Source organism: Scyliorhinus torazame, chromosome 14 (genome assembly GCF_047496885.1).
Source record: "Scyliorhinus torazame isolate Kashiwa2021f chromosome 14, sScyTor2.1, whole genome shotgun sequence".
NCBI lineage: Eukaryota > Metazoa > Chordata > Chondrichthyes > Carcharhiniformes > Scyliorhinidae > Scyliorhinus > Scyliorhinus torazame.
Window position 1 is genome coordinate 132,490,465 of NC_092720.1, and position 12,462 is coordinate 132,502,926.

Sequence of the window (12,462 nt, forward strand, 5' to 3'; positions counted from 1 at the left end):
AGTGCTGAAAAAGATTCTAAGTGTGGACTAAACCGGTGAGAAACTCCCCAGGGCCCAAAAAAGTGACTGAATGTCGTTTGACAGTGGTGGGGAACTCGCTGGCAGAAAACACCCTGAAAAACCTGCCACAAATGAACTTCGAAATGTTTCCATTAAATTCCACCCAATATGTCTGCTACGTCTGTGATTAAGGGTTAACACAGTGACAGGGTTCACGCTGGGTTAACGCTGTGATGCCACTCATTGGAGGAACTGGGTCTGTTTTTAGTTTCATTTTTAGAGTTTTGCTCTGGTTTCTGAAGAAAGGAGTTGCGTTTCTCAGACTGACTTCTGAAATCTTCTCTCCAAAGGACTTTGTGAATCAATCTGTAAGCCATTGAGTGTTAACTTTATTAATCAGTAGCAGTTGACCAGTGTGGGGAATTTGCATAATTGAAATCTGAGAAGTGGATGGTGATCAAACTGTACACACTCTGGAAAGATCACATCTCATTTTCATCTCCAGCTCTGGTCACGCAGACACAAAGGAGGCATACTAGTGCCAATGGGTGCGATCTACCGGCTACGTCGCTCCCCAATGGGTGCCCAGATGCCAAGGTGGCACCGCCAAGGGTCAGGGTGAGCACAAAGACCTTTCTTTATTTTTTCCAAAAATAACTATTTAAATGTTAATTGAAAAGCTGTGTTTTCCTTGGATATTAATGGGGTTAATCTCGTGGTAACAATAAAGTTTGTTTGGTTTTTATTGTTTTTTAAAATAAATTTAGAGTACCCAATTCATTTTTTCCAATTAAGAGGCAATTTAGCGTGGCCAGTCCACCTAGCCTGCACATCTTTGGGTTGTGGGGGCGAAACCCACGCAAACACGGGGAGAATGTGTAAACTCTACACGGACAATGACCCAGAGCCGGGTTCGAACCTGGGACCTCGTCGCCGTGAGGCAGCAGAGCTAACGCTCTGCGCCACCGTGCTGCCCTAATAAAGTTTGTTTTAATACAAAATCCCTATTTGTCAGTGGAATCACTCCTGGGGCTGAAGTATTCTTTCCTCACAGTTTACAAATTGAAAGATTGTTGGGGTTTCTTTTCGGTTTCCTAATATAAATTAGGGGTCAGGTCCGGTACCGTCACACTCTCCACAGACGCTCCCAAACCTGTTGAGTTTTTCTGTTTTTATTTCAGGTTCCAGCATCAGCAGTGATTTTTTTTTTTTTTAAACTTTAGGATTGATAACAGGAGGTTCCCATTCACACAAAATGATCAACATGCGGAATGGATTTCTGATGGAGGTGAAAACCCTGGGATGGTTTAAGAAACTATCAGGTGCAGTAATGGGCGGGCCAGGATTCAACAAGATCTTTCTCATGCATTTGTACCTAGTGATGGTCAGGTTGAGTGTGCGAGTATGTGTGTGAATATACTGGCACGGCAGGTTCTGACGTCGAGGATCCAAGGCTAACAAAGGCCAATTTACCTCAATTTAGCAATCTGACACTGACTGTTGTACAGTGGAATAGTGGTGTAGAGGATAGAGAACAACACTGAAGCATGCAATACTGGACAAAAAGGGCATAAAAGCAGAATATGACTTTGAGTCGTGCTACTCTGTCAAAAATAAAATTTAAATAATCTTTATTGTCACAAGTAGGCTTACATTAACACTGCAATGAAGTTATTGTGAAAAGCCCCTAGTCACCACATTCCGGCGCCTGTTCGGGTACACGGAGGGAGAATTCAGAGTTCTCAGCTGGTACGGGAATTGAACCCGCGCTGCTGGCCTTGTTCTGCATCACAAACCAGCTGTCTAGCCCACTGAGCTAAACCACCAGCAGGGACAGGGCCAAGGCTGAGGGGGCTTAAATAAACCATGAATGAATCAGAGGCCTGCTGTAGGCATTCAGGGAAGAAAGGTAGAGAATTAGAGTTGGAAGAACCGAGAGAAGACCTCCTAACACGGTTGTGAAAGACAGGCTCTCCCCCCCTCCCCGAGCCACCAAATCTTTCAGATTAAGGGCAGCACGGTAGCCTTGTGGATAGCACAATTGCTTCACAGCTCCAGGGTCCCAGGTTCGATTCCAGCTTGGGTCACTGTCTGTGCGGAGTCTGCACATCCTCCCCGTGTGTGCGTGGGTTTCCTCCGGGTGCTCCGGTTTCCTCCCACAGTCCAAAGATGTGCAGGTTAGGTGGATTGGCCATGATAAATTGCCCTTAGCGTCCAAAATTGCCCTTAGTGTTGGGTGGGGTTACTGGGTTATGGGGATAGGGTGGCAGTGTTGACCTTGGGTAGGGTGCTCTTTCCAAGAGCCGGTGCAGACTAGATGGGCCGAATGGCCTCCTTCTGCACTGTAAATTCTATGATAATAACTGCTTTTCCACCTGGCACTAACCTAATGACAGCACTAACCAGTTTTCCCAATACTGACTGAGGTCTTCAATGGTCAAGATATTCTTTTAATGACATTGAACAACAGTCGAGGCATGACCAATGCAGCTGCTTTAAACCCTCAGTGAATACCACTCCACTCTTATCTACTCCCATGTTGACAAGCAGCAAGAGACGAGACCCACAATGAGTCAGTAATCAGTCGGCTGCTAGTCAGGGCCTGTCATGTTCTAATAATAACACTCACTTTGATCTCGGCTTGACAGCAGCTGCCTGACAGCTTGGTTTGTGTCTGCCACTCCACCAGCAAAGTGAGAACAAGACATTGTTCAAATCCAGGGCCTTGGGCTGGAGTTTGTCGCATTTCCCTGGGACCATCAGAATCTTCGATGTAGCCAGTGAGCTGGTAATGGCTAGAGAATTGGTTAGTGACACCAGCTAGGTGTGTCTGCACAATAACTTTGATTCCTATATATTACCTGATCTTCCACTACAGCTAATGAGTCAAGTAACCATTGTGCAGGAATCCTTTGATCAGACTCCAGCGCTGTACTGGGGGTGCCATCCTTCAAGTTTTGACTTTTAAGCTGATGCCAAGTCCGCCCGCTTAGGTGAATGCAAAAGATCCCAGTATTTCGAAAGAGAATTCTTCCCGTTGTCCTGGACAATATTTGTCCCTCAGCTATCATCACAAAAACAGATGATCTGGCCAATTTTCTTACTGTTGCTTGCGGGACCATGTTATGCACAGAGTGGCTGCTCGGTCGGTCTACATTACAGCAGTGACAATACTTCAAAATCACTTCACTGGTTGTAAAGCAACTTGGGCTGCCTGGAGGTTAATAAAGGGCACTGCATAAACACCAAGTTCTTTCTCTCCTTGCATAGCCCGAGTTGAGTAATGCATTCAACCCTGTTCCTCATGGGCACTGATCCACAGCACAGATATATTCATTGGCCCGCTACCAGCCGCTCAGGTAAAATGATAGGAGGTTTGGCAAAGAGAGCAAGTGTTCCTCTCTCCAGAATTGACACCTTTAAGTTTGTGCCAAAGCCACAGGAAACATTATTGGAGAATAATTAGCAATATATTGCAGCACTGAATAAAGTTTAACACTCTGGTCCAAACCCACAGGTTAAAGAAGAACTAGTGCCAATATAGCATCTTGTCATGTCTCCCAGCACTTGCACACGCTCAAAGCCCTTGGCTTTTGATGGAACACTTTGAAATGATGTAGGCAAGTGTGGCAGCCATTTAGCTCCACTCAAGCAGCAACGAGATAAAAGCCTTGTTAATGTCCTTTATGTTGTTGTTTCTCTTCCCGCGCCGAGTGGTCCACAAGGCAGACTTTCATCTGTTTCCACAGTAAATGTTTTCCTGGAACAAGCTGCTAGCCTGTCGCCAGAGAGGCTTATAGCTTGAGGAGCGCCACTCCACATCAAACATGGCTGTTAGGAGATTCTCCCGCTCTTATCCCACACCATTGGCATGTTGGAAAAGGATTTTGCAGGCTCATACTCAAACGTGTGTCGTGTTATTCACCCTGGGGTAACACAGCCTGCAACACGATGCAGATAAACGATAAAGCATACACCAAACGTAGGCATTGGTTCAATAAGATTTATTGAACTGCAGTAACGAAGCACACAGCTGCCTGTGGGTTGACTCTCTACTACTCTAAGTAAACTAGCTCTAACTATCTGGACCAGGCTAGCTCTGATCCACGTGTAGAAGGTGTTGAATGATTTGTACACCCTGACTGTCACTACAGTTGTCACCAGTGGAAAGAGGCGGAGTGCTGATGCCTCGTGTGTTTTATAGTTGGAAGCCCCCCCTCTGGTGTTCTGTCTGGTGATTGGTTGTGTTCTGTATGTTGATTGGCTCACCTGGGTGTCTGTCACTGCCTGCTTTTACCTCATGATGTGCATGGGTGTATATTATGACAACGTGTTGGCCACATTCTGAATGAACGAAAGGAATGGCAAGGCTAAGAGTGGAATCCGAGATCAGGAACTGGCGAGGCTGAGGAATAGGGCTCACACCTTGATTCAGATTTTTTTTTTTTTTTTTTAAATCAAAGAGTGCTGCAAGGATACAAAATTCTTTCTTCAAATTGTGTCAAAACTTCATTTTAAAAAAAATTTGGAGTACCCAATTCTTTTTTTCCAATTAAGGGGCAATTTTAGCGTGGCCAATCCACCTACGCTGCACATCGTTTGGGTTGTGTGAGTGAGACCCTCGCAAACACGGTGAGAATGTGCAAATTCCACACGGACAGTGACCCGGGGCCAAACCCGGGCGTCCAAACTTCAACAGCTTCGCACCAATATCCATTCCCAGTGGTTGAGTAACTGTAAACCAACATTGCTCAGGAGTTTCACATTTTTCCAATACTTTCCTCATATCTATTTAATTAAGTGGGATTGTCTGAGAGGATGAGCTTTCAGTGCAATCCACTTTGGCATTGATTTTGACCCTATTCATTCTCTCGTAATTTTGAATCTGATACCATGGCTGTAACTACATTTTTTTAATACCACAACAGCTGCAAAATGTCTTCCAATCTGGCTCCAAAGAAGTGGGAAACACAAGCGAAGGCCATTCCGTGGTCCTTCTCATCAGCCGTGGTTCAATGACTAGCATTGAGGTCTCTGAATCAGACGGTTGTGGGTTCAAGTCCCATGCCAGAGACTTGAACACAATCTAAGCTGATGCGTGTGCAAGTGCTGAGGTGCAGCTTTTTAGACAAGGCACGAGACTGGTGATTGTAAAGATCTCAGGGCAATATATCAAAGAGGAACAGAGGAGTTCTCCATGGTATCCTGGCAAATATTTATTCCTCAATCAACAGGTTACGTAAACAATTTACCTAGTCATTATCACATTGTTGTTCATGGAATCTTGCTGTGTACAAGTTGGTGGCCATGTTTCCTGCAACAGTGACTGTACTACAAAAGTAGTTAATTGGCTGCAAAACACTTTGGGATATTCTGAGGTCACAAAAGTCACAAATCTTCTTTCTCAAAACACTCCCTTTCCCATTCTGGCATTCTACCGCACTTCTAATGTATTTAGTATCTTGGCTTTTATCACTAATCCACACAGTAAATGAAGACAAATATTTATCTCGCTCTGAATGAGAAAACTCTAACATTTCTTTGGAAACTATTTTGCACTAGATTAAATTTATGCCGTGGCCTGCCTTCTCTGTAACACTAATTTATCCTACCTCGATAGCATTGCATATCTTATACATCTCTTATGAAGTCTCTTCTTCAACTTTACTCTATTTTAAAAAAAATTTGAGTACTCAATTCATTTTTCCAATTAAGGGGCAATTTAGCGTGGCCAATTCACCTACTCTGCACATCTTTGGGTTGTGGGGGTGAAACTCATGCAAACACGGGGAGAATGTGCAAGTTCAACTTTACTCTAGACTGGTCAAATAGCGAGGAAAGGAGGACAAGCAGGTGAGTCAGGATGACTGGAAGGCGAGGATGCCTAGTCCATAGAGACTATTTGCCAAGCAACGAAGAAGGAGCAGTAGGCGGGTCACCTCCGCAAACCTCCTGTCAACCAGCTCAAGACGACTTGAGCTCCAGAAGTTGGATCACGAGCTTACCCCATTGTCTAGACGACAGTATCTATGGGCTCAGATTAAAATGGGGACTGCAGGTCCTGGACAGTTTTCAGGAAATAAGTCACACAAGTTGGGAGGTCATCCACAAACAAAACTGCATCTATTCCTAAGCAGTCAGCAACAGGTATAAACTGCCCCAAGCTGCTTAATAAGATGAATTACCTGCAATGTCTAATTTATTTTTGCTGTGCGTGCCTTATTTGTTGCACTGTGCAGTCCTTTAAGATGACACATTACCACCCCTTACCACACATGTGAAAGGAAAGGCAGGATGAGTAACACTTGCTTGTTTCACTCCATGTTACATTATGGATTGCTGTGCAGTCCCACACTCGTGTAGCTTCAAGGAAACCTTAACCTCCATGCTTGTGAGATTCTCCTCCAGAATGATGTCCTCACTTTCAAAGATATGAACCTGACAGAGTGAGCCTGTGCTGAAATTGTGAGCACTGTGCTGTACTTTGAAGGTGCTGTCTTTAATGATTCTCCTCAGTGTATTGCGGCACCCTCAAGAGGTGCTATCTTTGATTGGGATGGTAGATGACGTTCCCTCTGACATAGGTGTAAAAGATCCCATGGAATTATGAAGAACGGGGAATTTCTTTCTGCTGCCTTGACCAATACTTACATGTCAACCAACACTTTGAACAGGTGGTCGGAACATTTATCTCATTGCTGCTTATGGGAGTTTGCTGTGCGCAAATTGGCTGTCAGCGTTTCCTAGATTACACGGTGGCTCCACTTGAAAAGGATTTCATTGGCTGCAAGGTGTGTTGGCACATCCGAAAGCTGTGGAAAATGCTACATAAATGCAAGTTCTATCTTAGCATCAGCTGTGTTTCATTCAGCTTGTGCTTCAGAATCATAATAATAATAATCTAATAATCTTCATTATTGTCACAAGTAGGCTTACATTAACACCGCAATGAAGTTACTGTGAGAATCCCCTAGTCGCCACACTCCGGCGCCTGTTCGGGTACACTGAGGGAGAATTCAGAATCACCTAACATCATGTCTTTCGGGTCTTTTGTAGGAGGAAACCGGAGCACGCGGAGGAAACCCACGCAGACACAGGGAGAACGTGCAGACTGCGCACAGGCAGTGACCCAAGCCTGGAATCGAACCTGGGACCTTGGCGCTGTGAAGCAACAGTGTCAACCATTGTGCTACCGAGAAGGTTGGGAGTTCAAGCTGCAGCCCAAGGCTTCAGCACCACAATCTAGGCTGACACATCAGTGCAATACCAAAGAGTGCCGCACTGTCAGAGGTGCCATCTTTCAGGTTGAGGCGTTAAACTGGAGCTCCAATCTACTCTCGCAGGTGGATAGAAGAGATCCTGTGGCAGAAAGCAGGAGAGTTATCCATCACGTCCTGGCAATAAGTATCCCTCAATCAACATCAAAAGATAAACTATCTGGTCGTTATCACATTGGTGCTTGTGAGGGTTTGCTGCGTGGAAATTGGCTCCTGTGTTTCCCCAAAGGTGGCTACACGTCAGAAATCCTTAATTGCCTACAAAATGCTTCAGGATGGCCAGTAGTCATGAAAGGCACTACACAAATAAAAATCTTTCCATTTGTCATTTAAAATTAATATGAACCCGCCCCCCCCCCCCCCCAAAACAAAAACCTTTATTTTTGTCGCGAGACTCAGGAATCAGCCTTCTCGTTCGAAAAAGGTGAAATCAAAGCTTACCTTGATCTGAGCTTTTCTGCTCTGTGGTATTTTAACGCCGGCAATAATTCTTCGAGTCTTGGCAACCAGCTGACAACTCTAAACTTCATTTGCTCAGTTCACCTGCTACCATTTCCATTTGTATGTGTTCTCCCCAGGGGCTTGTTTGAGGAAGTTAATTTGTTTCTAAAAACCGTTTTGAGGGAAATCATTTCCGCTATTGTGTTGATGAAATGTTCCAGCCGCCGTACGAGGCGTATTTACTCAAACGTCCTCTCTCCTGACAGACCAAACTGCACCCTAATCCACCATCCCAAAGCTAAAAGGCAGTCAGGCTAATCTCGCACTTCAGTCTCTCTGCCAAACACCTTCTTATAAAAGGTGGTGCTCTGTTACTATAGGAACGCATTGGCTGAGCCCCCGATCTCCTCGGCCATGATCTCTAGCTCCATTGCAAACATTCTCTGACTCCATCAATATCAAACAATTGCGACAATGGACCAGGACTTTCTGACATTGTTGGCCTATATCCTTGGGCAATAAAAATAAAACGGTGTCCTGCTCTGGTTGGTGCTGCCATCGATGCCAGTCACTCGGAGCACCGCCGTATCCCGTGTAGGGCTGTCATTACTCTTTCGCTGGGGACACTCTTGGGAGATTCCTTCATGTGACCACCTTTCTTACAACCAGGTGCCTCTTCTAAACAGGTGTTCAAAGACGATAGAAAAAAAAAACCTCCATTTTTAAAAATGCCGTGTGATTTTTCTCCTCAGTTGCTCAATGCAGTGTCCAAGAGATTCACCTTTAATCTCTGGAGGTTTCAGAACTATCCTGGAGGATTGGAAACCCTAGACAGAAGCCATTGCCATGTAGAATTTTGAGACCAATTTATTCAGCTAAAGGTTACGGGGTTAAACTTTTACAGGGGCAATGTTTTCATCTTTAATGATGTGGGGATTCCGGCGTTGGACTGGGGTGAGCACAGTACGAAGCCTTACAACACCAGGTTAAAGTCCAACAGGTTTGTTTCGATGTCACTAGCTTTCGGAGCGCTGCTCCTTCCTCAGGTGAATGAAGAGGTATGTTCCAGAAACATATATATATATATATATATATATATATATACACCCCTCTTTAACCTGAGGTTACCCCATCTCTGGATCTGTAAAGATTTAATCACCTGCTAATGCTCGCATTCCAAGCATTGTCGGGCATCTTTGAATCTGGCTATATATATGTTTCTGGAACATACCTCTTCATTCACCTGAGGAAGGAGCAGCGCTCCGAAAGCTAGTGACATCGAAACAAACCTGTTGGACTTTAACCTGGTGTTGTAAGACTTCGTACTGTTCATCTTTAATGTTAGCATGTGTGTTTGGTTTGGACCCAAAGGAGAGCACTGCAATAGAACAAAGTGAAAAATAAAATCTAAAGACTTCAAAATCACTCACAATCTGACCACTTGAATGATTTGAAGAAGAGTAAACCCTAAATGTAAAAATGGTTTAAGCGTTTACTTAACAGCCTTCATTTTCATTAGTCTTTGTACATTGGCAAGTAAATCAAATAGTTAACATCTCCAGATTAGACTTTGGTCGATTCTTAATTGCACTCTGAAATGGCCCAGCAAGCCACTCTGCTGTATGAATCCACTCCAGAAAGTCACACAGGTCACAGAATCATAGAATTTACAGTGCAGAAGGAGGCTATTCGGCCTATTCGAGTCTGCACCGGTCCTTGGAAAGAAAACCCCACCTAAGCCCCCACCTCCACCCTATCCCTGTAACCCCACCAAACCCTTTTTTTTTGGACACCAAGGGAAATTTAGCATGGCTGATCCACCTAACCTGTATACCTTTGGACTGTGGGAGGAAACCGGTCCACCGGGAGGAAATCCATGCAGATACGGGGAGAAAGTGCAGACTCCGTACAGACAGTGACACAAGCTGGAATCGAACTTGGGACCCCTGAGATATGAAACAACAGTGCTAACCACTGTGCTACCGTGCCACCCAGGTGTACCTCGACCACATGGGCAGCAGTGATCCAAGAAGGCTGCTCACTGTGGTGATGTGCATCAATGTAAATGCATGTAGGCTAGCTAGACACTAGATGGGGCACCAGAAACATCACACACACACTCAACCAATAGATCAAGTCGATAGGAACAACCAATAGACATTCACGATACACAAGGAGGTGACATGACCACAGAAGGGCATTACACTAACCCATATATAAAGGACACCACACACATGATCTGGCTCTTTCCAGTGGAGACAGTCAGTGAGTACAGACACAGGGTTGATTCAATATTACACCCACCACGTGGATTGCAGCAGCTGGTTAGTCAGTCTGGGTAGCTATAGTAGGATTAGCAGTAGTGTCGAACCCGAGTAATAGAAGTGTAAATAGTTTAATAAACGTGTTGAAGTTATCACCGCATCTGAACCTTCCTTTGTCAAGTGCACCACAAGGAAGCCGCTTATGTTACACCTACAACATAACAAATCACTCACCACCACCTTCCCAAGGTCAATTAGGGATAGGAAATGAATGGTGGCCTTGCCAGTGAAGCCCACATCAAGAATTAATAAAAAGCTCTCTTTCCCTCACTTGTGCCCCTCCATTGCCTCCTCCACCCATCAGCCATTGTAATTGGGTGAGTGGTCATTTTGTTTTGGATATTTTGAGGGGGCATGGCCCTTATGAATTCCGGTGCTGCTGGAGCCTTTGGGAGTTGAAGCATTGGATCCTTTAGCTTACCAATGTCATCATTATTTCTCCTCCCTGTCACACTGCCAGCTGAGAGGTTGAGAATTTTAGGCCTTGGTTTCATGCATGTGACGCCTTACAATTAAAATGGTCCCCCAGTTTTGAATCAGTTCAGGGCTTGATCCACGAGGGTGTGGGGCAGGGCTGTGTGTGTGCGTGGGGGGGGGGGGGGGGGGTGCTATCAACACCAAACTGCGTCCTTGATGTCAGATACAAGTGACATGCCCTACACAAACACGAAAGCGAACAGTAGTCAGCTGTAGCTGACAAAAACAACCATTAGCCCTCACCCTCACGAGAGTCTTTGATGACTGCAGCTTCAAAGCACAATTTAGCTGCAACACGGACACCTCAGATGATCAGAAATCAGCTGAAAGAACGGAGCAGGAGGAAATGAGATGATTACCGCTCGCGTTTCTCAGTTGGGGGGGGGGGGGGGGGTTCAATTTATCGAGAGCTCAGGCTGCTGAGGTGAAAGAGGGGAACCAGGGCCAGGGCTCCCGCCTTCTCCTCAGCCGATGCCAACATGCTTTCCGACAGGGAATAACAGGCTTATTTAGCCCTGAGGGGCACGGAGACCAAAAGGAGCACCGATAAATCTCCAAACCCAATGAGATTGGTTGATTCAGCGCAGACTACGCATCAACCATGAGACCATCCTGGTCAGTGTGCCCCATATTTGGATGGCACCTAACTGGGTGCAGTCATGGAAGTGAACATCCATACTGGCATCACCTCAGTGGACAAACTGGATTTTAAAAATATTAAAGAAGCAGAAAACCTTTTAATCAAAAGGTTAAAAAACATTTTTCAAAAAGCATACAGCCCTCTAAATCTGCAGAAGACCATGCGCATGGACCAGTCACTACACTTCATTGGTCGATAATGGTTCGGGGAGTCCTCCGAGGTCATGAAAGAGGTTTGAGGGATCCTAGTTTGTGCAAAATGACTTCTACATTTGCCAACAAATCAGCAAGAAACCACGGCTGGAATTCTCCAGCCGGCAGCTGGTGGTGAGATTCCCTGGTCCCGGCGTCAGCGAGCGCACCCCCGCTCGCCGGTTTCCCAGCTGCGTAGGGTGGCATCAATGGGAAATTCTCCATCCGCGCTAGCGGCGCTAAGTGGGGCGGGAGTGATTAATCTCCTTAATGCAGAGAAGTTTAACATAGAATTTACAGTGCAGAAGGAGGCCATTTGGCCCATCGAGTCTGCACAGGCCCCTGGAAAGAGCACCCTACTTAAGGCCCACACCTCCACCCTATCCCAGTAACTCTAGTAATCCCACTTAACCTTATTAAAAACGAAGGGCAATTTAGCATGGCCAATCCACCTAGCCTGCACATCTTTGGACTATGGGAGGAAACCGGAGCACCCAGAGGAAACCCACGCACACACGCGGAGAAGGTGCAGACTCCGCACAGACAGTGACCCAAGCCGGGAATCGAACCTGGGACCCTGGTGCTGTGAAGCAACCATGCTAACCACTGTGCTACCATAATGCCCTACCACTGTGATACCGTGCTGCCCCTCCACTGTGATACCGTGCTGCCCCACCACTGTGATACCGTGCTGCCCCACCACTGTGATACCGTGCTGCCCCACCACTGTGAGACCGTGCTGCCCCACCACTGTGAGACCGTGCTGCCCCACCACTGTGAGACCGTGCTGCCCCACCACTGTGAGACCGTGCTGCCCCACCACTGTGATACCGTGCTGCCCCACCACTGTGCTACCGTGCTGCCCCACCACTGTGATACCGTGCTGCCCCACCACTGTGATACCGTGCTGCCCCACCACTGTGCTACCGTGCTGCCCCACCACTGTGCTACCGTGCTGCCCCACCACTGTGCTACCGTGCTGCCCCACCACTGTGCTACCGTGCTGCCCCACCCCTGTGCTACCGTGCTGCCCCACCCCTGTGCTACCGTGCTGCCCCACCCCTGTGCTACCGTGCTGCCCCACCCCTGTGCTACCGTGCTGCCCCACCCCT

At 46.4% G+C, this 12,462-nt stretch overlaps 1 protein-coding gene and 1 long non-coding RNA gene across 2 annotated transcripts in view; one reads left to right on the forward strand and one right to left on the reverse strand.

The window, feature by feature from the left end:
- Positions 1-12,462, reverse strand: part of LOC140390054 (glypican-1-like) — a 311,113-nt gene that overhangs the window by 174,741 nt on the left and 123,910 nt on the right. The gene's annotated exons all lie outside the window — the stretch shown is intronic.
- Positions 507-7,623, forward strand: LOC140390056 (uncharacterized). The gene is made up of 3 exons (XR_011934544.1): positions 507-618; positions 1,224-1,322; positions 7,057-7,623. It is a non-coding gene; the product is annotated as an uncharacterized lncRNA (long non-coding RNA).